Source organism: Botryllus schlosseri, unplaced genomic scaffold (genome assembly GCF_051294905.1).
Source record: "Botryllus schlosseri isolate E-star unplaced genomic scaffold, Bs_hap1 Bs47a, whole genome shotgun sequence".
Classification (NCBI taxonomy): Eukaryota; Metazoa; Chordata; class Ascidiacea; order Stolidobranchia; family Styelidae; genus Botryllus; species Botryllus schlosseri.
In genome coordinates, this window is record NW_027648656.1 from 46,320 (window position 1) to 73,365 (window position 27,046).

The following is a 27,046-nucleotide window of genomic DNA, read 5'->3' on the forward strand; positions in this document are numbered from 1 at the left end:
TTCAATTACACCATGATTTCTCTATGTTCCCGAGGGCCTACAGTTACAACTCCGCTACCAGACTGTAGCAAATCAAAAGTTACGTCGAATGAGCCTATCGGCGTATTCCTGGCTATTGTAGTTTAGGAGATATTGGCAGATTTAGCCATTTTGGGGGGTATGAAAATTTATGAAAAGTTCAATTACACCATGATTTCTCTATGTTCCCGAGGGCCTACAGTTACAACTTCGCTACCAGACTGTAGCAAATCAAAAGTTACGTCGAATGAGCCTATCGGCGTATTCCTGGCTATTGTAGTTTAGGAGATATTGGCAGATTTAGCCATTTTGGGGGGTATGAAAATTTATGAAAAGTTCAATTACACCATGATTTCTCTATGTTCCCGAGGGCCTACAGTTACAACTCCGCTACCAGACTGTAGCAAATCAAAAGTTACGTCGAATGAGCCTATCGGCGTATTCCTGGCTATTGTAGTTTAGGAGATATTGGCAGATTTAGCCATTTTGGGGGGTATGAAAATTTATGAAAAGTTCAATTACACCATGATTTCTCTATGTTCCCGAGGGCCTACAGTTACAACTCCGCTACCAGACTGTAGCAAATCAAAAGTTACGTCGAATGAGCCTATCGGCGTATTCCTGGCTATTGTAGTTTAGGAGATATTGGCAGATTTAGCCATTTTGGGGGGTATGAAAATTTATGAAAAGTTCAATTACACCATGATTTCTCTATGTTCCCGAGGGCCTACAGTTACAACTCCGCTACCAGACTGTAGCAAATCAAAAGTTACGTCGAATGAGCCTATCGGCGTATTCCTGGCTATTGTAGTTTAGGAGATATTGGCAGGTTTAGCCATTTTGGGGGGTATGAAAATTTATGAAAAGTTCAATTACACCATGATTTCTCTATGTTCCCGAGGGCCTACAGTTACAACTCCGCTACCAGACTGTAGCAAATCAAAAGTTACGTCGAATGAGCCTATCGGCGTATTCCTGGCTATTGTAGTTTAGGAGATATTGGCAGATTTAGCCATTTTGGGGGGTATGAAAATTTATGAAAAGTTCAATTACACCATGATTTCTCTATGTTCCCGAGGGCCTACAGTTACAACTCCGCTACCAGACTGTAGCAAATCAAAAGTTACGTCGAATGAGCCTATCGGCGTATTCCTGGCTATTGTAGTTTAGGAGATATTGGCAGATTTAGCCATTTTGGGGGGTATGAAAATTTATGAAAAGTTCAATTACACCATGATTTCTCTATGTTCCCGAGGGCCTACAGTTACAACTCCGCTACCAGACTGTAGCAAATCAAAAGTTACGTCGAATGAGCCTATCGGCGTATTCCTGGCTATTGTAGTTTAGGAGATATTGGCAGATTTAGCCATTTTGGGGAATATGAAAATTTATGAAAAGTTCAATTACACCATGATTTCTCTGTGTTCCCGAGGGCCTACAGTTACAACTCCGCTACCAGACTGTAGCAAATCAAAAGTTACGTCGAATGAGCCTATCGGCGTATTCCTGGCTATTGTAGTTTAGGAGATATTGGCAGATTTAGCCATTTTGGGGGGTATGAAAATTTATGAAAAGTTCAATTACACCATGATTTCTCTATGTTCCCGAGGGCCTCCAGTTACAACTCTGCTACCAGACTGTAGCAAATCAAAAGTTACGTCGAATGAGCCTATCGGCGTATTCCTGGCTATTGTAGTTTAGGAGATATTGGCAGATTTAGCCATTTTGGGGGGTATGAAAATTTATGAAAAGTTCAATTACACCAAGATTTCTCTATGTTCCCGAGGGCCTACAGTTACAACTCCGCTACCAGACTGTAGCAAATCAAAAGTTACGTCGAATGAGCCTATCGGCGTATTCCTGGCTATTGTAGTTTAGGAGATATTGGCAGATTTAGCCATTTTGGGGGGTATGAAAATTTATAAAAAGTTCAATTACACCATGATTTCTCTATGTTCCCGAGGGCCTACAGTTACAACTCCGCTACCAGACTGTAGCAAATCAAAAGTTACGTCGAATGAGCCTATCGGCGTATTCCTGGCTATTGTAGTTTAGGAGATATTGGCAGATTTAGCCATTTTGGGGGGTATGAAAATTTATGAAAAGTTCAATTACACCATGATTTCTCTATGTTCCCGAGGGCCTACAGTTACAACTCCGCTACCAGACTGTAGCAAATCAAAATTTACGTCGAATGAGCCTATCGGCGTATTCCTGGCTATTGTAGTTTAGGAGATATTGGCAGATTTAGCCATTTTGGGGGGTATGAAAATTTATGAAAAGTTCAATTACACCATGATTTCTCTATGTTCCCGAGGGCCTACAGTTACAACTCCGCTACCAGACTGTAGCAAATCAAAAGTTACGTCGAATGAGCCTATCGGCGTATTCCTGGCTATTGTAGTTTAGGAGATATTGGCAGATTTAGCCATTTTGGGGGGTATGAAAATTTATGAAAAGTTCAATTACACCATGATTTCTCTATGTTCCCGAGGGCCTACAGTTACAACTCTGCTACCAGACTGTAGCAAATCAAAATTTACGTCGAATGAGCCTATCGGCGTATTCCTGGCTATTGTAGTTTAGGAGATATTGGCAGATTTAGCCATTTTGGGGGGTATGAAAATTTATGAAAAGTTCAATTACACCATGATTTCTCTATGTTCCCGAGGGCCTACAGTTACAACTCCGCTACCAGACTGTAGCAAATCAAAAGTTACGTCGAATGAGCCTATCGGCGTATTCCTGGCTATTGTAGTTTAGGAGATATTGGCAGATTTAGCCATTTTGGGGGGTATGAAAATTTATGAAAAGTTCAATTACACCATGATTTCTTTATGTTCCCGAGGACCTCCAGTTACAACTCCGCTACCAGACTGTAGCAAATCAAAATTTACGTCGAATGAGCCTATCGGCGTATTCCTGGCTATTGTAGTTTAGGAGATATTGGCAGATTTAGCCATTTTGGGGGGTATGAAAATTTATGAAAAGTTCAATTACACCATGATTTCTCTATGTTCCCGAGGGCCTACAGTTACAACTTCGCTACCAGACTGTAGCAAATCAAAAGTTACGTCGAATGAGCCTATCGGCGTATTCCTGGCTATTGTAGTTTAGGAGATATTGGCAGATTTAGCCATTTTGGGGGGTATGAAAATTTATGAAAAGTTCAATTACACCATGATTTCTCTATGTTCCCGAGGGCCTACAGTTACAACTCCGCTACCAGACTGTAGCAAATCAAAAGTTACGTCGAATGAGCCTATCGGCGTATTCCTGGCTATTGTAGTTTAGGAGATATTGGCAGATTTAGCCATTTTGGGGGGTATGAAAATTTATGAAAAGTTCAATTACACCATGATTTCTCTATGTTCCCGAGGGCCTACAGTTACAACTCCGCTACCAGACTGTAGCAAATCAAAAGTTACGTCGAATGAGCCTATCGGCGTATTCCTGGCTATTGTAGTTTAGGAGATATTGGCAGATTTAGCCATTTTGGGGGGTATGGAAATTTATGAAAAGTTCAATTACACCATGATTTCTCTATGTTCCCGAGGGCCTACAGTTACAACTCCGCTACCAGACTGTAGCAAATCAAAAGTTACGTCGAATGAGCCTATCGGCGTATTCCTGGCTATTGTAGTTTAGGAGATATTGGCAGATTTAGCCATTTTGGGGGGTATGAAAATTTATGAAAAGTTCAATTACACCATGATTTCTCTATGTTCCCGAGGGCCTACAGTTACAACTCCGCTACCAGACTGTAGCAAATCAAAAGTTACGTCGAATGAGCCTATCGGCGTATTCCTGGCTATTGTAGTTTAGGAGATATTGGCAGATTTAGCCATTTTGGGGGGTATGAAAATTTATGAAAAGTTCAATTACACCATGATTTCTCTATGTTCCCGAGGGCCTACAGTTACAACTTCGCTACCAGACTGTAGCAAATCAAAAGTTACGTCGAATGAGCCTATCGGCGTATTCCTGGCTATTGTAGTTTAGGAGATATTGGCAGATTTAGCCATTTTGGGGGGTATGAAAATTTATGAAAAGTTCAATTACACCATGATTTCTCTATGTTCCCGAGGGCCTACAGTTACAACTCCGCTACCAGACTGTAGCAAATCAAAAGTTACGTCGAATGAGCCTATCGGCGTATTCCTGGCTATTGTAGTTTAGGAGATATTGGCAGATTTAGCCATTTTGGGGGGTATGAAAATTTATGAAAAGTTCAATTACACCATGATTTCTCTATGTTCCCGAGGGCCTACAGTTACAACTCCGCTACCAGACTGTAGCAAATCAAAAGTTACGTCGAATGAGCCTATCGGCGTATTCCTGGCTATCGTAGTTTAGGAGATATTGGCAGATTTAGCCATTTTGGGGGGTATGAAAATTTATGAAAAGTTCAATTACACCATGATTTCTCTATGTTCCCGAGGGCCTACAGTTACAACTCCGCTACCAGACTGTAGCAAATCAAAAGTTACGTCGAATGAGCCTATCGGCGTATTCCTGGCTATTGTAGTTTAGGAGATATTGGCAGATTTAGCCATTTTGGGGGGTATGAAAATTTATGAAAAGTTCAATTACACCATGATTTCTCTATGTTCCCGAGGGCCTACAGTTACAACTCCGCTACCAGACTGTAGCAAATCAAAAGTTACGTCGAATGAGCCTATCGGCGTATTCCTGGCTATTGTAGTTTAGGAGATATTGGCAGATTTAGCCATTTTGGGGGGTATGAAAATTTATGAAAAGTTCAATTACACCATGATTTCTCTATGTTCCCGAGGGCCTACAGTTACAACTCCGCTACCAGACTGTAGCAAATCAAAAGTTACGTCGAATGAGCCTATCGGCGTATTCCTGGCTATTGTAGTTTAGGAGATATTGGCAGATTTAGCCATTTTGGGGGGTATGAAAATTTATGAAAAGTTCTATTACACCATGATTTCTCTATGTTTCCGAGGGCCTACAGTTACAACTCCGCTACCAGACTGTAGCAAATCAGAAGTTACGTCGAATGAGCCTATCGGCGTATTCCTGGCTATTGTAGTTTAGGAGATATTGGCAGATTTAGCCATTTTGGGGGGTATGAAAATTTATGAAAAGTTCAATTACACCATGATTTCTCTATGTTCCCGAGGGCCTACAGTTACAACTCCGCTACCAGACTGTAGCAAATCAAAAGTTACGTCGAATGAGCCTATCGGCGTATTCCTGGCTATTGTAGTTTAGGAGATATTGGCAGATTTAGCCATTTTGGGGGGTATGAAAATTTATGAAAAGTTCAATTACACCATGATTTCTCTATGTTCCCGAGGGCCTACAGTTACAACTCCGCTACCAGACTGTAGCAAATCAAAAGTTACGTCGAATGAGCCTATCGGCGTATTCCTGGCTATTGTAGTTTAGGAGATATTGGCAGATTTAGCCATTTTGGGGGGTATGAAAATTTATGAAAAGTTCAATTACACCATGATTTCTCTATGTTCCCGAGGGCCTACATCTCCTAAACTACAATAGCCAGGAATACGCCGATAGGCTCATTCGACGTAACTTTTGATTTGCTACAGTCTGGTAGCGGAGTTGTAACTGTAGGCCCTCGGGAACACAGAGAAATCATGGTGTAATTGAACTTTTCATAAATTTTCATACCCCCCAAAATGGCTAAATCTGCCAATATCTCCTAAACTACAATAGCCAGGAATACGCCGATAGGCTCATTCGACGTAACTTTTGATTTGCTACAGTCTGGTAGCGGAGTTGTAACTGTAGGCCCTCGGGAACATAGAGAAATCATGGTGTAATTGAACTTTTCATAAATTTTCATACCCCCCAAAATGGCTAAATCTGCCAATATCTCCTAAACTACAATAGCCAGGAATACGCCGATAGGCTCATTCGACGTAACTTTTGATTTGCTACAGTCTGGTAGCGGAGTTGTAACTGTAGGCCCTCGGGAACATAGAGAAATCATGGTGTAATTGAACTTTTCATAAATTTTCATACCCCCCAAAATGGCTAAATCTGCCAATATCTCCTAAACTACAATAGCCAGGAATACGCCGATAGGCTCATTCGACGTAACTTTTGATTTGCTACAGTCTGGTAGCGGAGTTGTAACTGTAGGCCCTCGGGAACATAGAGAAATCATGGTGTAATTGAACTTTTCATAAATTTTCATACCCCCCAAAATGGCTAAATCTGCCAATATCTCCTAAACTACAATAGCCAGGAATACGCCGATAGGCTCATTCGACGTAACTTTTGATTTGCTACAGTCTGGTAGCGGAGTTGTAACTGTAGGCCCTCGGGAACATAGAGAAATCATGGTGTAATTGAACTTTTCATAAATTTTCATACCCCCCAAAATGGCTAAATCTGCCAATATCTCCTAAACTACAATAGCCAGGAATACGCCGATAGGCTTATTCGACGTAACTTTTGATTTGCTACAGTCTGGTAGCGGAGTTGTAACTGTAGGCCCTCGGGAACATAGAGAAATCATGGTGTAATTGAACTTTTCATAAATTTTCATACCCCCCAAAATGGCTAAATCTGCCAATATCTCCTAAACTACAATAGCCAGGAATACGCCGATAGGCTCATTCGACGTAACTTTTGATTTGCTACAGTCTGGTAGCGAAGTTGTAACTGTAGGCCCTCGGGAACATAGAGAAATCATGGTGTAATTGAACTTTTCATAAATTTTCATACCCCCCAAAATGGCTAAATCTGCCAATATCTCCTAAACTACAATAGCCAGGAATACGCCGATAGGCTCATTCGACGTAACTTTTGATTTGCTACAGTCTGGTAGCGGAGTTGTAACTGTAGGCCCTCGGGAACATAGAGAAATCATGGTGTAATTGAACTTTTCATAAATTTTCATGCCCCCCAAAATGGCTAAATCTGCCAATATCTCCTAAACTACAATAGCCAGGAATACGCCGATAGGCTCATTCGACGTAACTTTTGATTTGCTACAGTCTGGTAGCGGAGTTGTAACTGTAGGCCCTCGGGAACATAGAGAAATCATGGTGTAATTGAACTTTTCATAAATTTCCATACCCCCCAAAATGGCTAAATCTGCCAATATCTCCTAAACTACAATAGCCAGGAATACGCCGATAGGCTCATTCGACGTAACTTTTGATTTGCTACAGTCTGGTAGCGGAGTTGTAACTGTAGGCCCTCGGGAACATAGAGAAATCATGGTGTAATTGAACTTTTCATAAATTTTCATACCCCCCAAAATGGCTAAATCTGCCAATATCTCCTAAACTACAATAGCCAGGAATACGCCGATAGGCTCATTCGACGTAACTTTTGATTTGCTACAGTCTGGTAGCGGAGTTGTAACTGTAGGCCCTCGGGAACATAGAGAAATCATGGTGTAATTGAACTTTTCATAAATTTTCATACCCCCCAAAATGGCTAAATCTGCCAATATCTCCTAAACTACAATAGCCAGGAATACGCCGATAGGCTCATTCGACGTAACTTTTGATTTGCTACAGTCTGGTAGCGGAGTTGTAACTGTAGGCCCTCGGGAACATAGAGAAATCATGGTGTAATTGAACTTTTCATAAATTTTCATACCCCCCAAAATGGCTAAATCTGCCAATATCTCCTAAACTACAATAGCCAGGAATACGCCGATAGGCTCATTCGACGTAAATTTTGATTTGCTACAGTCTGGTAGCGGAGTTGTAACTGGAGGTCCTCGGGAACATAAAGAAATCATGGTGTAATTGAACTTTTCATAAATTTTCATACCCCCCAAAATGGCTAAATCTGCCAATATCTCCTAAACTACAATAGCCAGGAATACGCCGATAGGCTCATTCGACGTAACTTTTGATTTGCTACAGTCTGGTAGCAAAGTTGTAACTGTAGGCCCTCGGGAACATAGAGAAATCATGGTGTAATTGAACTTTTCATAAATTTTCATACCCCCCAAAATGGCTAAATCTGCCAATATCTCCTAAACTACAATAGCCAGGAATACGCCGATAGGCTCATTCGACGTAACTTTTGATTTGCTACAGTCTGGTAGCGGAGTTGTAACTGTAGGCCCTCGGGAACATAGAGAAATCATGGTGTAATTGAACTTTTCATAAATTTCCATACCCCCCCAAAATGGCTAAATCTGCCAATATCTCCTAAACTACAATAGCCAGGAATACGCCGATAGGCTCATTCGACGTAAATTTTGATTTGCTACAGTCTGGTAGCGGAGTTGTAACTGTAGGCCCTCGGGAACATAGAGAAATCATGGTGTAATTGAACTTTTCATAAATTTTCATACCCCCCAAAATGGCTAAATCTGCCAATATCTCCTAAACTACAATAGCCAGGAATACGCCGATAGGCTCATTCGACGTAACTTTTGATTTGCTACAGTCTGGTAGCGGAGTTGTAACTGTAGGCCCTCGGGAACATAGAGAAATCATGGTGTAATTGAACTTTTTATAAATTTTCATACCCCCCAAAATGGCTAAATCTGCCAATATCTCCTAAACTACAATAGCCAGGAATACGCCGATAGGCTCATTCGACGTAACTTTTGATTTGCTACAGTCTGGTAGCGGAGTTGTAACTGTAGGCCCTCGGGAACATAGAGAAATCTTGGTGTAATTGAACTTTTCATAAATTTTCATACCCCCCAAAATGGCTAAATCTGCCAATATCTCCTAAACTACAATAGCCAGGAATACGCCGATAGGCTCATTCGACGTAACTTTTGATTTGCTACAGTCTGGTAGCGGAGTTGTAACTGTAGGCCCTCGGGAACATAGAGAAATCATGGTGTAATTGAACTTTTCATAAATTTTCATACCCCCCAAAATGGCTAAATCTGCCAATATCTCCTAAACTACAATAGCCAGGAATACGCCGATAGGCTCATTCGACGTAACTTTTGATTTGCTACAGTCTGGTAGCGGAGTTGTAACTGTAGGCCCTCGGGAACACAGAGAAATCATGGTGTAATTGAACTTTTCATAAATTTTCATATTCCCCAAAATGGCTAAATCTGCCAATATCTCCTAAACTACAATAGCCAGGAATACGCCGATAGGCTCATTCGACGTAACTTTTGATTTGCTACAGTCTGGTAGCGGAGTTGTAACTGTAGGCCCTCGGGAACATAGAGAAATCATGGTGTAATTGAACTTTTCATAAATTTTCATACCCCCCAAAATGGCTAAATCTGCCAATATCTCCTAAACTACAATAGCCAGGAATACGCCGATAGGCTCATTCGACGTAACTTTTGATTTGCTACAGTCTGGTAGCGGAGTTGTAACTGTAGGCTCTCGGGAACATAGAGAAATCATGGTGTAATTGAACTTTTCATAAATTTTCATACCCCCCAAAATGGCTAAATCTGCCAATATCTCCTAAACTACAATAGCCAGGAATACGCCGATAGGCTCATTCGACGTAACTTTTGATTTGCTACAGTCTGGTAGCGGAGTTGTAACTGTAGGCCCTCGGGAACATAGAGAAATCATGGTGTAATTGAACTTTTCATAAATTTTCATACCCCCCAAAATGGCTAAATCTGCCAATATCTCCTAAACTACAATAGCCAGGAATACGCCGATAGGCTCATTCGACGTAACTTTTGATTTGCTACAGTCTGGTAGCGGAGTTGTAACTGTAGGCCCTCGGGAACATAGAGAAATCATGGTGTAATTGAACTTTTCATAAATTTTCATACCCCCCAAAATGGCTAAATCTGCCAATATCTCCTAAACTACAATAGCCAGGAATACGCCGATAGGCTCATTCGACGTAACTTTTGATTTGCTACAGTCTGGTAGCGGAGTTGTAACTGTAGGCCCTCGGGAACATAGAGAAATCATGGTGTAATTGAACTTTTCATAAATTTTCATACCCCCCAAAATGGCTAAATCTGCCAATATCTCCTAAACTACAATAGCCAGGAATACGCCGATAGGCTCATTCGACGTAACTTTTGATTTGCTACAGTCTGGTAGCGAAGTTGTAACTGTAGGCCCTCGGGAACATAGAGAAATCATGGTGTAATTGAACTTTTCATAAATTTTCATACCCCCCAAAATGGCTAAATCTGCCAATATCTCCTAAACTACAATAGCCAGGAATACGCCGATAGGCTCATTCGACGTAACTTTTGATTTGCTACAGTCTGGTAGCGGAGTTGTAACTGTAGGCCCTCGGGAACATAGAGAAATCATGGTGTAATTGAACTTTTCATAAATTTTCATACCCCCCAAAATGGCTAAATCTGCCAATATCTCCTAAACTACAATAGCCAGGAATACGCCGATAGGCTCATTCGACGTAACTTTTGATTTGCTACAGTCTGGTAGCGGAGTTGTAACTGTAGGCCCTCGGGAACATAGAGAAATCATGGTGTAATTGAACTTTTCATAAATTTCCATACCCCCCAAAATGGCTAAATCTGCCAATATCTCCTAAACTACAATAGCCAGGAATACGCCGATAGGCTCATTCGACGTAACTTTCGATTTGCTACAGTCTGGTAGCGGAGTTGTAACTGTAGGCCCTCGGGAACATAGAGAAATCATGGTGTAATTGAACTTTTCATAAATTTTCATACCCCCCAAAATGGCTAAATCTGCCAATATCTCCTAAACTACAATAGCCAGGAATACGCCGATAGGCTCATTCGACGTAAATTTTGATTTGCTACAGTCTGGTAGCGGAGTTGTAACTGGAGGTCCTCGGGAACATAAAGAAATCATGGTGTAATTGAACTTTCATAAATTTTCATACCCCCCAAAATGGCTAAATCTGCCAATATCTCCTAAACTACAATAGCCAGGAATACGCCGATAGGCTCATTCGACGTAACTTTTGATTTGCTACAGTCTGGTAGCGGAGTTGTAACTGTAGGCCCTCGGGAACATAGAGAAATCATGGTGTAATTGAACTTTTCATAAATTTTCATACCCCCCAAAATGGCTAAATCTGCCAATATCTCCTAAACTACAATAGCCAGGAATACGCCGATAGGCTCATTCGACGTAACTTTTGATTTGCTACAGTCTGGTAGCGGAGTTGTAACTGTAGGCCCTCGGGAACATAGAGAAATCATGGTGTAATTGAACTTTTCATAAATTTTCATACCCCCCAAAATGGCTAAATCTGCCAATATCTCCTAAACTACAATAGCCAGGAATACGCCGATAGGCTCATTCGACGTAAATTTTGATTTGCTACAGTCTGGTAGCGGAGTTGTAACTGTAGGCCCTCGGGAACATAGAGAAATCATGGTGTAATTGAACTTTTCATAAATTTTCATACCCCCCAAAATGGCTAAATCTGCCAATATCTCCTAAACTACAATAGCCAGGAATACGCCGATAGGCTCATTCGACGTAACTTTTGATTTGCTACAGTCTGGTAGCGGAGTTGTAACTGTAGGCCCTCGGGAACATAGAGAAATCATGGTGTAATTGAACTTTTTATAAATTTTCATACCCCCCAAAATGGCTAAATCTGCCAATATCTCCTAAACTACAATAGCCAGGAATACGCCGATAGGCTCATTCGACGTAACTTTTGATTTGCTACAGTCTGGTAGCGGAGTTGTAACTGTAGGCCCTCGGGAACATAGAGAAATCTTGGTGTAATTGAACTTTTCATAAATTTTCATACCCCCCAAAATGGCTAAATCTGCCAATATCTCCTAAACTACAATAGCCAGGAATACGCCGATAGGCTCATTCGACGTAACTTTTGATTTGCTACAGTCTGGTAGCGGAGTTGTAACTGTAGGCCCTCGGGAACATAGAGAAATCATGGTGTAATTGAGCTTTTCATAAATTTTCATACCCCCCAAAATGGCTAAATCTGCCAATATCTCCTAAACTACAATAGCCAGGAATACGCCGATAGGCTCATTCGACGTAACTTTTGATTTGCTACAGTCTGGTAGCGGAGTTGTAACTGTAGGCCCTCGGGAACATAGAGAAATCATGGTGTAATTGAACTTTTCATAAATTTTCATACCCCCCAAAATGGCTAAATCTGCCAATATCTCCTAAACTACAATAGCCAGGAATACTCCGATAGGCTCATTCGACGTAACTTTTGATTTGCTACAGTCTGGTAGCGGAGTTGTAACTGTAGGCCCTCGGGAACATAGAGAAATCATGGTGTAATTGAACTTTTCATAAATTTTCATACCCCCCAAAATGGCTAAATCTGCCAATATCTCCTAAACTACAATAGCCAGGAATACGCCGATAGGCTCATTCGACGTAACTTTTGATTTGCTACAGTCTGGTAGCGGAGTTGTAACTGTAGGCCCTCGGAAACACAGAGAAATCATGGTGTAATTGAACTTTTCATAAATTTTCATACCCCCCAAAATGGCTAAATCTGCCAATATCTCCTAAACTACAATAGCCAGGAATACGCCGATAGGCTCATTCGACGTAAATTTTGATTTGCTACAGTCTGGTAGCGGAGTTGTAACTGGAGGTCCTCGGGAACATAAAGAAATCATGGTGTAATTGAACTTTTCATAAATTTTCATACCCCCCAAAATGGCTAAATCTGCCAATATCTCCTAAACTACAATAGCCAGGAATACGCCGATAGGCTCATTCGACGTAACTTTTGATTTGCTACAGTCTGGTAGCGGAGTTGTAACTGTAGGCCCTCGGGAACATAGAGAAATCATGGTGTAATTGAACTTTTCATAAATTTTCATACCCCCCAAAATGGCTAAATCTGCCAATATCTCCTAAACTACAATAGCCAGGAATACGCCGATAGGCTCATTCGACGTAACTTTTGATTTGCTACAGTCTGGTAGCGGAGTTGTAACTGTAGGCCCTCGGGAACATAGAGAAATCATGGTGTAATTGAACTTTTCATAAATTTTCATACCCCCCAAAATGGCTAAATCTGCCAATATCTCCTAAACTACAATAGCCAGGAATACGCCGATAGGCTCATTCGACGTAAATTTTGATTTGCTACAGTCTGGTAGCGGAGTTGTAACTGTAGGCCCTCGGGAACATAGAGAAATCATGGTGTAATTGAACTTTTCATAAATTTTCATACCCCCCAAAATGGCTAAATCTGCCAATATCTCCTAAACTACAATAGCCAGGAATACGCCGATAGGCTCATTCGACGTAACTTTTGATTTGCTACAGTCTGGTAGCGGAGTTGTAACTGTAGGCCCTCGGGAACATAGAGAAATCATGGTGTAATTGAACTTTTTATAAATTTTCATACCCCCCAAAATGGCTAAATCTGCCAATATCTCCTAAACTACAATAGCCAGGAATACGCCGATAGGCTCATTCGACGTAACTTTTGATTTGCTACAGTCTGGTAGCGGAGTTGTAACTGTAGGCCCTCGGGAACATAGAGAAATCTTGGTGTAATTGAACTTTTCATAAATTTTCATACCCCCCAAAATGGCTAAATCTGCCAATATCTCCTAAACTACAATAGCCAGGAATACGCCGATAGGCTCATTCGACGTAACTTTTGATTTGCTACAGTCTGGTAGCGGAGTTGTAACTGTAGGCCCTCGGGAACATAGAGAAATCATGGTGTAATTGAGCTTTTCATAAATTTTCATACCCCCCAAAATGGCTAAATCTGCCAATATCTCCTAAACTACAATAGCCAGGAATACGCCGATAGGCTCATTCGACGTAACTTTTGATTTGCTACAGTCTGGTAGCGGAGTTGTAACTGTAGGCCCTCGGGAACATAGAGAAATCATGGTGTAATTGAACTTTTCATAAATTTTCATACCCCCCAAAATGGCTAAATCTGCCAATATCTCCTAAACTACAATAGCCAGGAATACTCCGATAGGCTCATTCGACGTAACTTTTGATTTGCTACAGTCTGGTAGCGGAGTTGTAACTGTAGGCCCTCGGGAACATAGAGAAATCATGGTGTAATTGAACTTTTCATAAATTTTCATACCCCCCAAAATGGCTAAATCTGCCAATATCTCCTAAACTACAATAGCCAGGAATACGCCGATAGGCTCATTCGACGTAACTTTTGATTTGCTACAGTCTGGTAGCGGAGTTGTAACTGTAGGCCCTCGGAAACACAGAGAAATCATGGTGTAATTGAACTTTTCATAAATTTTCATACCCCCCAAAATGGCTAAATCTGCCAATATCTCCTAAACTACAATAGCCAGGAATACGCCGATAGGCTCATTCGACGTAAATTTTGATTTGCTACAGTCTGGTAGCGGAGTTGTAACTGGAGGTCCTCGGGAACATAAAGAAATCATGGTGTAATTGAACTTTTCATAAATTTTCATACCCCCCAAAATGGCTAAATCTGCCAATATCTCCTAAACTACAATAGCCAGGAATACGCCGATAGGCTCATTCGACGTAACTTTTGATTTGCTACAGTCTGGTAGCGGAGTTGTAACTGTAGGCCCTCGGGAACATAGAGAAATCATGGTGTAATTGAACTTTTCATAAATTTTCATACCCCCCAAAATGGCTAAATCTGCCAATATCTCCTAAACTACAATAGCCAGGAATACGCCGATAGGCTCATTCGACGTAACTTTTGATTTGCTACAGTCTGGTAGCGGAGTTGTAACTGTAGGCCCTCGGGAACATAGAGAAATCATGGTGTAATTGAACTTTTCATAAATTTTCATACCCCCCAAAATGGCTAAATCTGCCAATATCTCCTAAACTACAATAGCCAGGAATACGCCGATAGGCTCATTCGACGTAACTTTTGATTTGCTACAGTCTGGTAGCGGGGTTGTAACTGTAGGCCCTCGGGAACATAGAGAAATCATGGTGTAATTGAACTTTTCATAAATTTCCATACCCCCCAAAATGGCTAAATCTGCCAATATCTCCTAAACTACAATAGCCAGGAATACGCCGATAGGCTCATTGTAGTTTAGGAGATATTGGCAGATTTAGCCATTTTGGGGGGTATGGAAATTTATGAAAAGTTCAATTACACCATGATTTCTCTATGTTCCCGAGGGCCTACAGTTACAACTCCGCTACCAGACTGTAGCAAATCAAAATTTACGTCGAATGAGCCTATCGGCGTATTCCTGGCTATTGTAGTTTAGGAGTTATTGGCAGATTTAGCCATTTTGGGGGGTATGAAAATTTATGAAAAGTTCAATTACACCATGATTTCTCTATGTTCCCGAGGGCCTACAGTTACAACTCCGCTACCAGACTGTAGCAAATCAAAAGTTACGTCGAATGAGCCTATCGGCGTATTCCTGGCTATTGTAGTTTAGGAGATATTGGCAGATTTAGCCATTTTGGGGGGTATGAAAATTTATGAAAAGTTCAATTACACCATGATTTCTCTATGTTCCCGAGGGCCTACAGTTACAACTCCGCTACCAGACTGTAGCAAATCAAAAGTTACGTCGAATGAGCCTATCGGCGTATTCCTGGCTATTGTAGTTTAGGAGATATTGGCAGATTTAGCCATTTTGGGGGGTATGAAAATTTATGAAAAGTTCAATTACACCATGATTTCTTTATGTTCCCGAGGACCTCCAGTTACAACTCCGCTACCAGACTGTAGCAAATCAAAATTTACGTCGAATGAGCCTATCGGCGTATTCCTGGCTATTGTAGTTTAGGAGATATTGGCAGATTTAGCCATTTTGGGGGGTATGAAAATTTATGAAAAGTTCAATTACACCATGATTTCTCTGTGTTCCCGAGGGCCTACAGTTACAACTCCGCTACCAGACTGTAGCAAATCAAAAGTTACGTCGAATGAGCCTATCGGCGTATTCCTGGCTATTGTAGTTTAGGAGATATTGGCAGATTTAGCCATTTTGGGGGGTATGAAAATTTATGAAAAGTTCAATTACACCATGATTTCTCTATGTTCCCGAGGGCCTACAGTTACAACTCCGCTACCAGACTGTAGCAAATCAAAAGTTACGTCGAATGAGCCTATCGGAGTATTCCTGGCTATTGTAGTTTAGGAGATATTGGCAGATTTAGCCATTTTGGGGGGTATGAAAATTTATGAAAAGTTCAATTACACCATGATTTCTCTATGTTCCCGAGGGCCTAAAGTTACAACTCCGCTACCAGACTGTAGCAAATCAAAAGTTACGTCGAATGAGCCTATCGGCGTATTCCTGGCTATTGTAGTTTAGGAGATATTGGCAGATTTAGCCATTTTGGGGGGTATGAAAATTTATGAAAAGTTCAATTACACCATGATTTCTCTATGTTCCCGAGGGCCTACAGTTACAACTCCGCTACCAGACTGTAGCAAATCAAAAGTTACCTCGAATGAGCCTATCGGCGTATTCCTGGCTATTGTAGTTTAGGAGATATTGGCAGATTTAGCCATTTTGGGGGGTATGAAAATTTATGAAAAGTTCAATTACACCAAGATTTCTCTATGTTCCCGAGGGCCTACAGTTACAACTCCGCTACCAGACTGTAGCAAATCAAAAGTTACGTCGAATGAGCCTATCGGCGTATTCCTGGCTTTTGTAGTTTAGGAGATATTGGCAGATTTAGCCATTTTGGGGGGTATGAAAATTTATAAAAAGTTCAATTACACCATGATTTCTCTATGTTCCCGAGGGCCTACAGTTACAACTCCGCTACCAGACTGTAGCAAATCAAAAGTTACGTCGAATGAGCCTATCGGCGTATTCCTGGCTATTGTAGTTTAGGAGATATTGGCAGATTTAGCCATTTTGGGGGGTATGAAAATTTATGAAAAGTTCAATTACACCATGATTTCTCTATGTTCCCGAGGGCCTACAGTTACAACTCCGCTACCAGACTGTAGCAAATTAAAATTTACGTCGAATGAGCCTATCGGCGTATTCCTGGCTATTGTAGTTTAGGAGATATTGGCAGATTTAGCCATTTTGGGGGGTATGAAAATTTATGAAAAGTTCAATTACACCATGATTTCTCTATGTTCCCGAGGGCCTACAGTTACAACTCCGCTACCAGACTGTAGCAAATCAAAAGTTACGTCGAATGAGCCTATCGGCGTATTCCTGGCTATTGTAGTTTAGGAGATATTGGCAGATTTAGCCATTTTGGGGGGTATGAAAATTTATGAAAAGTTCAATTACACCATGATTTCTCTATGTTCCCGAGGGCCTACAGTTACAACTCCGCTACCAGACTGTAGCAAATCAAAAGTTACGTCGAATGAGCCTATCGGCGTATTCCTGGCTATTGTAGTTTAGGAGATATTGGCAGATTTAGCCATTTTGGGGGGTATGAAAATTTATGAAAAGTTCAATTACACCATGATTTCTTTATGTTCCCGAGGACCTCCAGTTACAACTCCGCTACCAGACTGTAGCAAATCAAAATTTACGTCGAATGAGCCTATCGGCGTATTCCTGGCTATTGTAGTTTAGGAGATATTGGCAGATTTAGCCATTTTGGGGGGTATGAAAATTTATGAAAAGTTCAATTACACCATGATTTCTCTATGTTCCCGAGGGCCTACAGTTACAACTCCGCTACCAGACTGTAGCAAATCAAAAGTTACGTCGAATGAGCCTATCGGCGTATTCCTGGCTATTGTAGTTTAGAAGATATTGGCAGATTTAGCCATTTTGGGGGGTATGAAAATTTATGAAAAGTTCAATTACACCATGATTTCTCTATGTTCCCGAGGGCCTACAGTTACAACTCCGCTACCAGACTGTAGCAAATCAAAAGTTACGTCGAATGAGCCTATCGGCGTATTCCTGGCTATTGTAGTTTAGGAGATATTGGCAGATTTAGCCATTTTGGGGGGTATGGAAATTTATGAAAAGTTCAATTACACCATGATTTCTCTATGTTCCCGAGGGCCTACAGTTACAACTCCGCTACCAGACTGTAGCAAATCAAAAGTTACGTCGAATGAGCCTATCGGCGTATTCCTGACTATTGTAGTTTAGGAGATATTGACAGATTTAGCCATTTTGGGGGGTATGAAAATTTATGAAAAGTTCAATTACACCATGATTTCTCTATGTTCCCGAGGGCCTACAGTTACAACTCCGCTACCAGACTGTAGCAAATCAAAAGTTACGTCGAATGAGCCTATCGGCGTATTCCTGGCTATTGTAGTTTAGGAGATATTGGCAGATTTAGCCATTTTGGGGGGTATGAAAATTTATGAAAAGTTCAATTACACCATGATTTCTCTATGTTCCCGAGGGCCTACAGTTACAACTCCGCTACCAGACTGTAGCAAATCAAAAGTTACGTCGAATGAGCCTATCGGCGTATTCCTGGCTATTGTAGTTTAGGAGATATTGGCAGATTTAGCCATTTTGGGGGGTATGAAAATTTATGAAAAGTTCAATTACACCATGATTTCTCTATGTTCCCGAGGGCCTACAGTTACAACTCCGCTACCAGACTGTAGCAAATCAAAAGTTACGTCGAATGAGCCTATCGGCGTATTCCTGGCTATTGTAGTTTAGGAGATATTGGCAGATTTAGCCATTTTGGGGGGTATGAAAATTTATGAAAAGTTCAATTACACCATGATTTCTCTATGTTCCCGAGGGCCTACAGTTACAACTCCGCTACCAGACTGTAGCAAATCAAAAGTTACGTCGAATGAGCCTATCGGCGTATTCCTGGCTATTGTAGTTTAGGAGATATTGGCAGATTTAGCCATTTTGGGGGGTATGAAAATTTATGAAAAGTTCAATTACACCATGATTTCTCTATGTTCCCGAGGGCCTACAGTTACAACTCCGCTACCAGACTGTAGCAAATCAAAAGTTACGTCGAATGAGCCTATCGGCGTATTCCTGGCTATTGTAGTTTAGGAGATATTGGCAGATTTAGCCATTTTGGGGGGTATGAAAATTTATGAAAAGTTCAATTACACCATGATTTCTCTATGTTCCCGAGGGCCTACAGTTACAACTCCGCTACCAGACTGTAGCAAATCAAAAGTTACGTCGAATGAGCCTATCGGCGTATTCCTGGCTATTGTAGTTTAGGAGATATTGGCAGATTTAGCCATTTTGGGGAATATGAAAATTTATGAAAAGTTCAATTACACCATGATTTCTCTGTGTTCCCGAGGGCCTACAGTTACAACTCCGCTACCAGACTGTAGCAAATCAAAAGTTACGTCGAATGAGCCTATCGGCGTATTCCTGGCTATTGTAGTTTAGGAGATATTGGCAGATTTAGCCATTTTGGGGGGTATGAAAATTTATGAAAAGTTCAATTACACCATGATTTCTCTATGTTCCCGAGGGCCTACAGTTACAACTCCGCTACCAGACTGTAGCAAATCAAAAGTTACGTCGAATGAGCCAATCGGCGTATTCCTGGCTATTGTAGTTTAGGAGATATTGGCAGATTTAGCCATTTTGGGGGGTATGAAAATTTATGAAAAGTTCAATTACACCAAGATTTCTCTATGTTCCCGAGGGCCTACAGTTACAACTCCGCTACCAGACTGTAGCAAATCAAAAGTTACGTCGAATGAGCCTATCGGCGTATTCCTGGCTATTGTAGTTTAGGAGATATTGGCAGATTTAGCCATTTTGGGGGGTATGAAAATTTATGAAAAGTTCAATTACACCATGATTTCTAGATGTTCCCGAGGGCCTACAGTTACAACTCCGCTACCAGACTGTAGCAAATCAAAAGTTACGTCGAATGAGCCTATCGGCGTATTCCTGGCTATTGTAGTTTAGGAGATATTGGCAGATTTAGCCATTTTGGGGGGTATGAAAATTTATGAAAAGTTCAATTACACCATGATTTCTCTATGTTCCCGAGGGCCTACAGTTAAAACTCCGCTACCAGACTGTAGCAAATCAAAAGTTACGTCGAATGAGCCTATCGGCGTATTCCTTGCTATTGTAGTTTAGGAGATATTGGCAGATTTAGCCATTTTGGGGGGTATGAAAATTTATGAAAAGTTCAATTACACCATGATTTCTCTATGTTCCCGAGGGCCTACAGTTACAACTCCGCTACCAGACTGTAGCAAATCAAAAGTTACGTCGAATGAGCCTATCGGCGTATTCCTGGCTATTGTAGTTTAGGAGATATTGGCAGATTTAGCCATTTTGGGGAATATGAAAATTTATGAAAAGTTCAATTACACCATGATTTCTCTGTGTTCCCGAGGGCCTACAGTTACAACTCCGCTACCAGACTGTAGCAAATCAAAAGTTACGTCGAATGAGCCTATCGGCGTATTCCTGGCTATTGTAGTTTAGGAGATATTGGCAGATTTAGCCATTTTGGGGGGGTATGAAAATTTATGAAAAGTTCAATTACACCATGATTTCTCTATGTTCCCGAGGGCCTACAGTTACAACTCCGCTACCAGACTGTAGCAAATCAAAAGTTACGTCGAATGAGCCTATCGGCGTATTCCTGGCTATTGTAGTTTAGGAGATATTGGCAGATTTAGCCATTTTGGGGGGTATGAAAATTTATGAAAAGTTCAATTACACCAAGATTTCTCTATGTTCCCGAGGGCCTACAGTTACAACTCCGCTACCAGACTGTAGCAAATCAAAAGTTACGTCGAATGAGCCTATCGGCGTATTGCTGGCTATTGTAGTTTAGGAGATATTGGCAGATTTAGCCATTTTGGGGGGTATGAAAATTTATAAAAAGTTCAATTACACCATGATTTCTCTATGTTCCCGAGGGCCTACAGTTACAACTCCGCTACCAGACTGTAGCAAATCAAAAGTTACGTCGAATGAGCCTATCGGCGTATTCCTGGCTATTGTAGTTTAGGAGATATTGGCAGATTTAGCCATTTTGGGGGGTATGAAAATTTATGAAAAGTTCAATTACACCATGATTTCTCTATGTTCCCGAGGGCCTACAGTTACAACTCCGCTACCAGACTGTAGCAAATCAAAATTTACGTCGAATGAGCCTATCGGCGTATTCCTGGCTATTGTAGTTTAGGAGATATTGGCAGATTTAGCCATTTTGGGGGGTATGAAAATTTATGAAAAGTTCAATTACACCATGATTTCTCTATGTTCCCGAGGGCCTACAGTTACAACTCCGCTACCAGACTGTAGCAAATCAAAAGTTACGTCGAATGAGCCTATCGGCGTATTCCTGGCTATTGTAGTTTAGGAGATATTGGCAGATTTAGCCATTTTGGGGGGTATGAAAATTTATGAAAAGTTCAATTACACCATGATTTCTCTATGTTCCCGAGGGCCTACAGTTACAACTCCGCTACCAGACTGTAGCAAATCAAAAGTTACGTCGAATGAGCCTATCGGCGTATTCCTGGCTATTGTAGTTTAGGAGATATTGGCAGATTTAGCCATTTTGGGGGGTATGAAAATTTATGAAAAGTTCAATTACACCATGATTTCTTTATGTTCCCGAGGACCTCCAGTTACAACTCCGCTACCAGACTGTAGCAAATCAAAATTTACGTCGAATGAGCCTATCGGCGTATTCCTGGCTATTGTAGTTTAGGAGATATTGGCAGATTTAGCCATTTTGGGGGGTATGAAAATTTATGAAAAGTTCAATTACACCATGATTTCTCTATGTTCCCGAGGGCCTACAGTTACAACTCCGCTACCAGACTGTAGCAAATTAAAAGTTACGTCGAATGAGCCTATCGGCGTATTCCTGGCTATTGTAGTTTAGGAGATATTGGCAGATTTAGCCATTTTGGGGGGTATGAAAATTTATGAAAAGTTCAATTACACCATGATTTCTCTATGTTCCCGAGGGCCTACAGTTACAACTCCGCTACCAGACTGTAGCAAATCAAAAGTTACGTCGAATGAGCCTATCGGCGTATTCCTGGCTATTGTAGTTTAGGAGATATTGGCAGATTTAGCCATTTTGGGGGGTATGAAAATTTATGAAAAGTTCAATTACACCATGATTTCTCTATGTTCCCGAGGGCCTACAGTTACAACTCCGCTACCAGACTGTAGCAAATCAAAAGTTACGTCGAATGAGCCTATCGGCGTATTCCTGGCTATTGTAGTTTAGGAGATATTGGCAGATTTAGCCATTTTGGGGGGGTATGGAAATTTATGAAAAGTTCAATTACACCATGATTTCTCTATGTTCCCGAGGGCCTACAGTAACAACTCCGCTACCAGACTGTAGCAAATCAAAAGTTACGTCGAATGAGCCTATCGGCGTATTCCTGGCTATTGTAGTTTAGGAGATATTGGCAGATTTAGCCATTTTGGGGGGTATGAAAATTTATGAAAAGTTCAATTACACCATGATTTCTCTGTGTTCCCGAGGGCCTACAGTTACAACTCCGCTACCAGACTGTAGCAAATCAAAAGTTACGTCGAATGAGCCTATCGGCGTATTCCTGGCTATTGTAGTTTAGGAGATATTGGCAGATTTAGCCATTTTGGGGGGTATGAAAATTTATGAAAAGTTCAATTACACCATGATTTCTCTATGTTCCCGAGGGCCTACAGTTACAACTTCGCTACCAGACTGTAGCAAATCAAAAGTTACGTCGAATGAGCCTATCGGCGTATTCCTGGCTATTGTAGTTTAGGAGATATTGGCAGATTTAGCCATTTTGGGGGGTATGAAAATTTATGAAAAGTTCAATTACACCATGATTTCTCTATGTTCCCGAGGGCCTATAGTTACAACTCCGCTACCAGACTGTAGCAAATCAAAAGTTACGTCGACTGAGCCTATCGGCGTATTCCTGGCTATTGTAGTTTAGGAGATATTGGCAGATTTAGCCATTTTGGGGGGTATGAAAATTTATGAAAAGTTCAATTACACCATGATTTCTCTATGTTCCCGAGGGCCTACAGTTACAACTCCGCTACCAGACTGTAGCAAATCAAAAGTTACGTCGAATGAGCCTATCGGCGTATTCCTGGCTATTGTAGTTTAGGAGATATTGGCAGATTTAGCCATTTTGGGGGGTATGAAAATTTATGAAAAGTTCAATTACACCATGATTTCTCTATGTTCCCGAGGGCCTACAGTTACAACTCCGCTACCAGACTGTAGCAAATCAAAAGTTACGTCGAATGAGCCTATCGGCGTATTCCTGGCTATTGTAGTTTAGGAGATATTGGCAGATTTAGCCATTTTGGGGGGTATGAAAATTTATGAAAAGTTCAATTACACCATGATTTCTCTATGTTCCCGAGGGCCTAAAGTTACAACTCCGCTACCAGACTGTAGCAAATCAAAAGTTACGTCGAATGAGCCTATCGGCGTATTCCTGGCTATTGTAGTTTAGGAGATATTGGCAGATTTAGCCATTTTGGGGGGTATGAAAATTTATGAAAAGTTCAATTACACCATGATTTCTCTATGTTCCCGAGGGCCTACAGTTACAACTCCGCTACCAGACTGTAGCAAATCAAAAGTTACGTCGAATGAGCCTATCGGCGTATTCCTGGCTATTGTAGTTTAGGAGATATTGGCAGATTTAGCCATTTTGGGGGGTATGAAAATTTATGAAAAGTTCAATTACACCATGATTTCTCTATGTTCCCGAGGGCCTACAGTTACAACTCCGCTACCAGACTGTAGCAAATCAAAAGTTACGTCGAATGAGCCTATCGGCGTATTCCTGGCTATTGTAGTTTAGGAGATATTGGCAGATTTAGCCATTTTGGGGAATATGAAAATTTATGAAAAGTTCAATTACACCATGATTTCTCTGTGTTCCCGAGGGCCTACAGTTACAACTCCGCTACCAGACTGCAGCAATTCAAAAGTTACGTCGAATGAGCCTGTCGGCGTATTCCTGGCTATTGTAGTTTAGGAGATACTGGCAGATTTAGCCATTTTGGGGGGTATGAAAATTTATGAAAAGTTCAATTACACCAAGACATTTTTGGGGGTATGAAATTGACCAAGATTTCTCCAGGTTCCCGAAGGCCTAGAGCTACAATTCCGATATCAGATTGTCTAACTCTAAAAGTTACATCGATTGCACGCAATAACTTTTCCCTGCCTATTGTACTTAGAGAGATATTGGCAAATTTTGACATTTTTGGGGGTATGAAATTGACCAAGATTTCTCCATGTTCCCGAAGGCCTAGAGCTACAATTCCGATATCAGATTGTCTAACTCTAAAAGTTACATCGATTGCACGCAATAACTTTTCCCTGCCTATTGTACTTAGAGAGATATTGGCAAATTTTGACATTTTTGGGGGTATGAAATTGACCAAGATTTCTCCATGTTCCCGAAGGCCTAGAGCTACAATTCCGATATCAGATTGTCTAACTCTAAAAGTTACATCGATTGCACGCAATAACTTTTCCCTGCCTATTGTACTTAGAGAGATATTGGCAAATTTTGACATTTTTGGGGGTATGAAATTGACCAAGATTTCTCCATGTTCCCGAAGGCCTAGAGCTACAATTCCGATATCAGATTGTCTAACTCTAAAAGTTACATCGATTGCACGCAATAACTTTTCCCTGCCTATTGTACTTAGAGAGATATTGGCAAATTTTGACATTTTTGGGGGTATGAAATTGACCAAGATTTCTCCACGTTCCCGAAGGCCTAGAGCTACAATTCCGATATCAGATTGTCTACCTCTAAAAGTTACATCGATTGCACGCAATAACTTTTCCCTGCCTATTGTACTTAGAGAGATATTGGCAAATTTTGACATTTTTGGGGGTATGAAATTGACCAAGATTTCTCCATGTTCCCGAAGGCCTAGAGCTACAATTCCGATATCAGATTGTCTAACTCTAAAGTTACATCGATTGCACGCAATAACTTTTCCCTGCCTATTGTACTTAGAGAGATATTGGCAAATTTTGACATTTTTGGGGGTATGAAATTGACCAAGATTTCTCCATGTTCCCGAAGGCCTAGAGCTACAATTCCGATATCAGATTGTCTAACTCTAAAAGTTACATCGATTGCACGCAATAACTTTTCCCTGCCTATTGTACTTAGAGAGATATTGGCAAATTTTGACATTTTTGGGGGTATGAAATTGACCAAGATTTCTCCATGTTCCCGAAGGCCTAGAGCTACAATTCCGATATCAGATTGTCTAACTCTAAAAGTTACATCGATTGCACGCAATAACTTTTCCCTGCCTATTGTACTTAGAGAGATATTGGCAAATTTTGACATTTTTGGGGGTATGAAATTGACCAAGATTTCTCCATGTTCCCGAAGGCCTAGAGCTACAATTCCGATATCAGATTGTCTAACTCTAAAAGTTACATCGATTGCACGCAATAACTTTTCCCTGCCTATTGTACTTAGAGAGATATTGGCAAATTTTGACATTTTTGGGGGTATGAAATTGACCAAGATTTCTCCATGTTCCCGAAGGCCTAGAGCTACATACATATTGACAACGATATTGTCAATGACAATGATATCGCAAGCAATTTTTGCCTGATTCAGTTTCAATTCAATGTTGATTCCTGATAATTTACAATTTTCGAGCAACTTTCAAATAAAATTTTGTTCGTTACTGGATCTGAACTTGTATGTGACATGAACTGAACACGGATATGGCCCATACCGAATCCTATTCAAAAATCGGAATAAAACCAACTTCTTTATTTCCTCCAGCTCCAATCTCTCTTTTTCCTCGTTGCTGATGACGTGAACCGGACGCAACCTTGTTCTCGTGGTGAGCTTAGGAGTCTTTGCGGCGGTAAGCGCAAAAGCCTTCACGGGACCTGAGATAACACGGGTTATCAGGAAATGTATGGTGACCAAAAATGCCTTAGATATAGATGTGAAAACCGCAGCCTACCCTTTTTCTTTGCGGCTTCTCTCGTTTGGGATGGTTTGAAGGCCGTGTTGACAGACAACTTCGGATTGAAAGGATACGGTTCAGATCTGGGCTTTTCCGGAAACTTACGTTTCCGAGAGGCAAAATGGAATGGTTTCACCACGGTAGGCTTAGGCGGTCCCTGAACGCAAGATAGGCAGTTGCATGTTCTATGTTCATGTTCACTATGTTGAGTGATTCATGCTATAAAAAGCTGTAATGCAAAAATCTGCATAAAAATAGTTCCTTATTCACTGAAAAACCATCCTGAGGTTAGTCTTCCGATCAAGTATCAAAAGTACGATATTGATTTCATTTTAACAACAGAATGTCGACTGTGCCAAGCCAAGATTTAGAAAAGCTAATAGAACGGCCACAGCATATTCAAACTTGATCAGAAGTGAAGTTTATGAAGTGACAACTATGTAAAATCATTCTTGGATTACCTTGGATGGCTGATATTGGCGCAGTTCGTTTTCGAACATATTCTCTGACAATAATCTGGTGGAAGCACGAGACAAGGATCTCTCGTGCCTTCCATGCGGTTCTGTGAAATTAGACACACGATTATTGTCACGCGCAGGAGCGTAGCCAGCCGAAAAAAAAAACAGGGGATATTTAATAAAACGGGGGATATTTTTTGAAAAGATGATATTCGTTATGCTAACCACTTTATTGCGGTTTAATACACACAAATGCCGATACAACAAGGATAAGATAATCTCGTTTGTGTTTACGTCTTGATACACATTTGCCAGTTATCTTAAAATATAGCTCTATTAAGCGCACTGCGCAGTCGCATGCTACAGTAACAAACGGAAGGCGCGTTTGCCTTGCGCGCCACTATTTGCCGACAGCGAGTTTCATGCGCGCGGATTTTGATACAAAGCGCGCTCGAATCATGACTCAACGCAGCAGGTGATCGATGATCCTCTCGCAAATCTCAATGTATCAGATCAGATGGAAATAGCAAACAAATTTCGATGCAACGAAATCACATGAATTAACCTTGAGTTGAAAAAATCCGCCCAACGTTGTTTACTTTGGGTTGATTTTCGAATTAATTTTAGTCTTTGAATAGCCTATAATTTCACACTTCATCTCGTACCCCTACTTTAGTGCGTCCTACCCCCAAGGAGTCCATGAACCGCTGGCTATGAGCCACTGCCGTAGTGTAATACTGCAGACTACTTATTACAACAAAGTTGTATAGCGTGCTCTGTCGTGGGCGCGCGT

The 27,046-nt window shown here is 41.0% G+C and overlaps 1 long non-coding RNA gene across 1 annotated transcript; it reads left to right on the forward strand.

Annotated features, from left to right (window-relative positions):
- The first annotated feature begins 725 nt into the window (after nt 1-725).
- Nucleotides 726-9,237, forward strand: LOC145460067 (uncharacterized). Its single transcript, XR_013921684.1, has 2 exons — nt 726-847; nt 8,562-9,237. It is a non-coding gene; the product is annotated as an uncharacterized LOC145460067 (long non-coding RNA).
- The last annotated feature ends 17,809 nt before the right edge of the window (nt 9,238-27,046 follow it).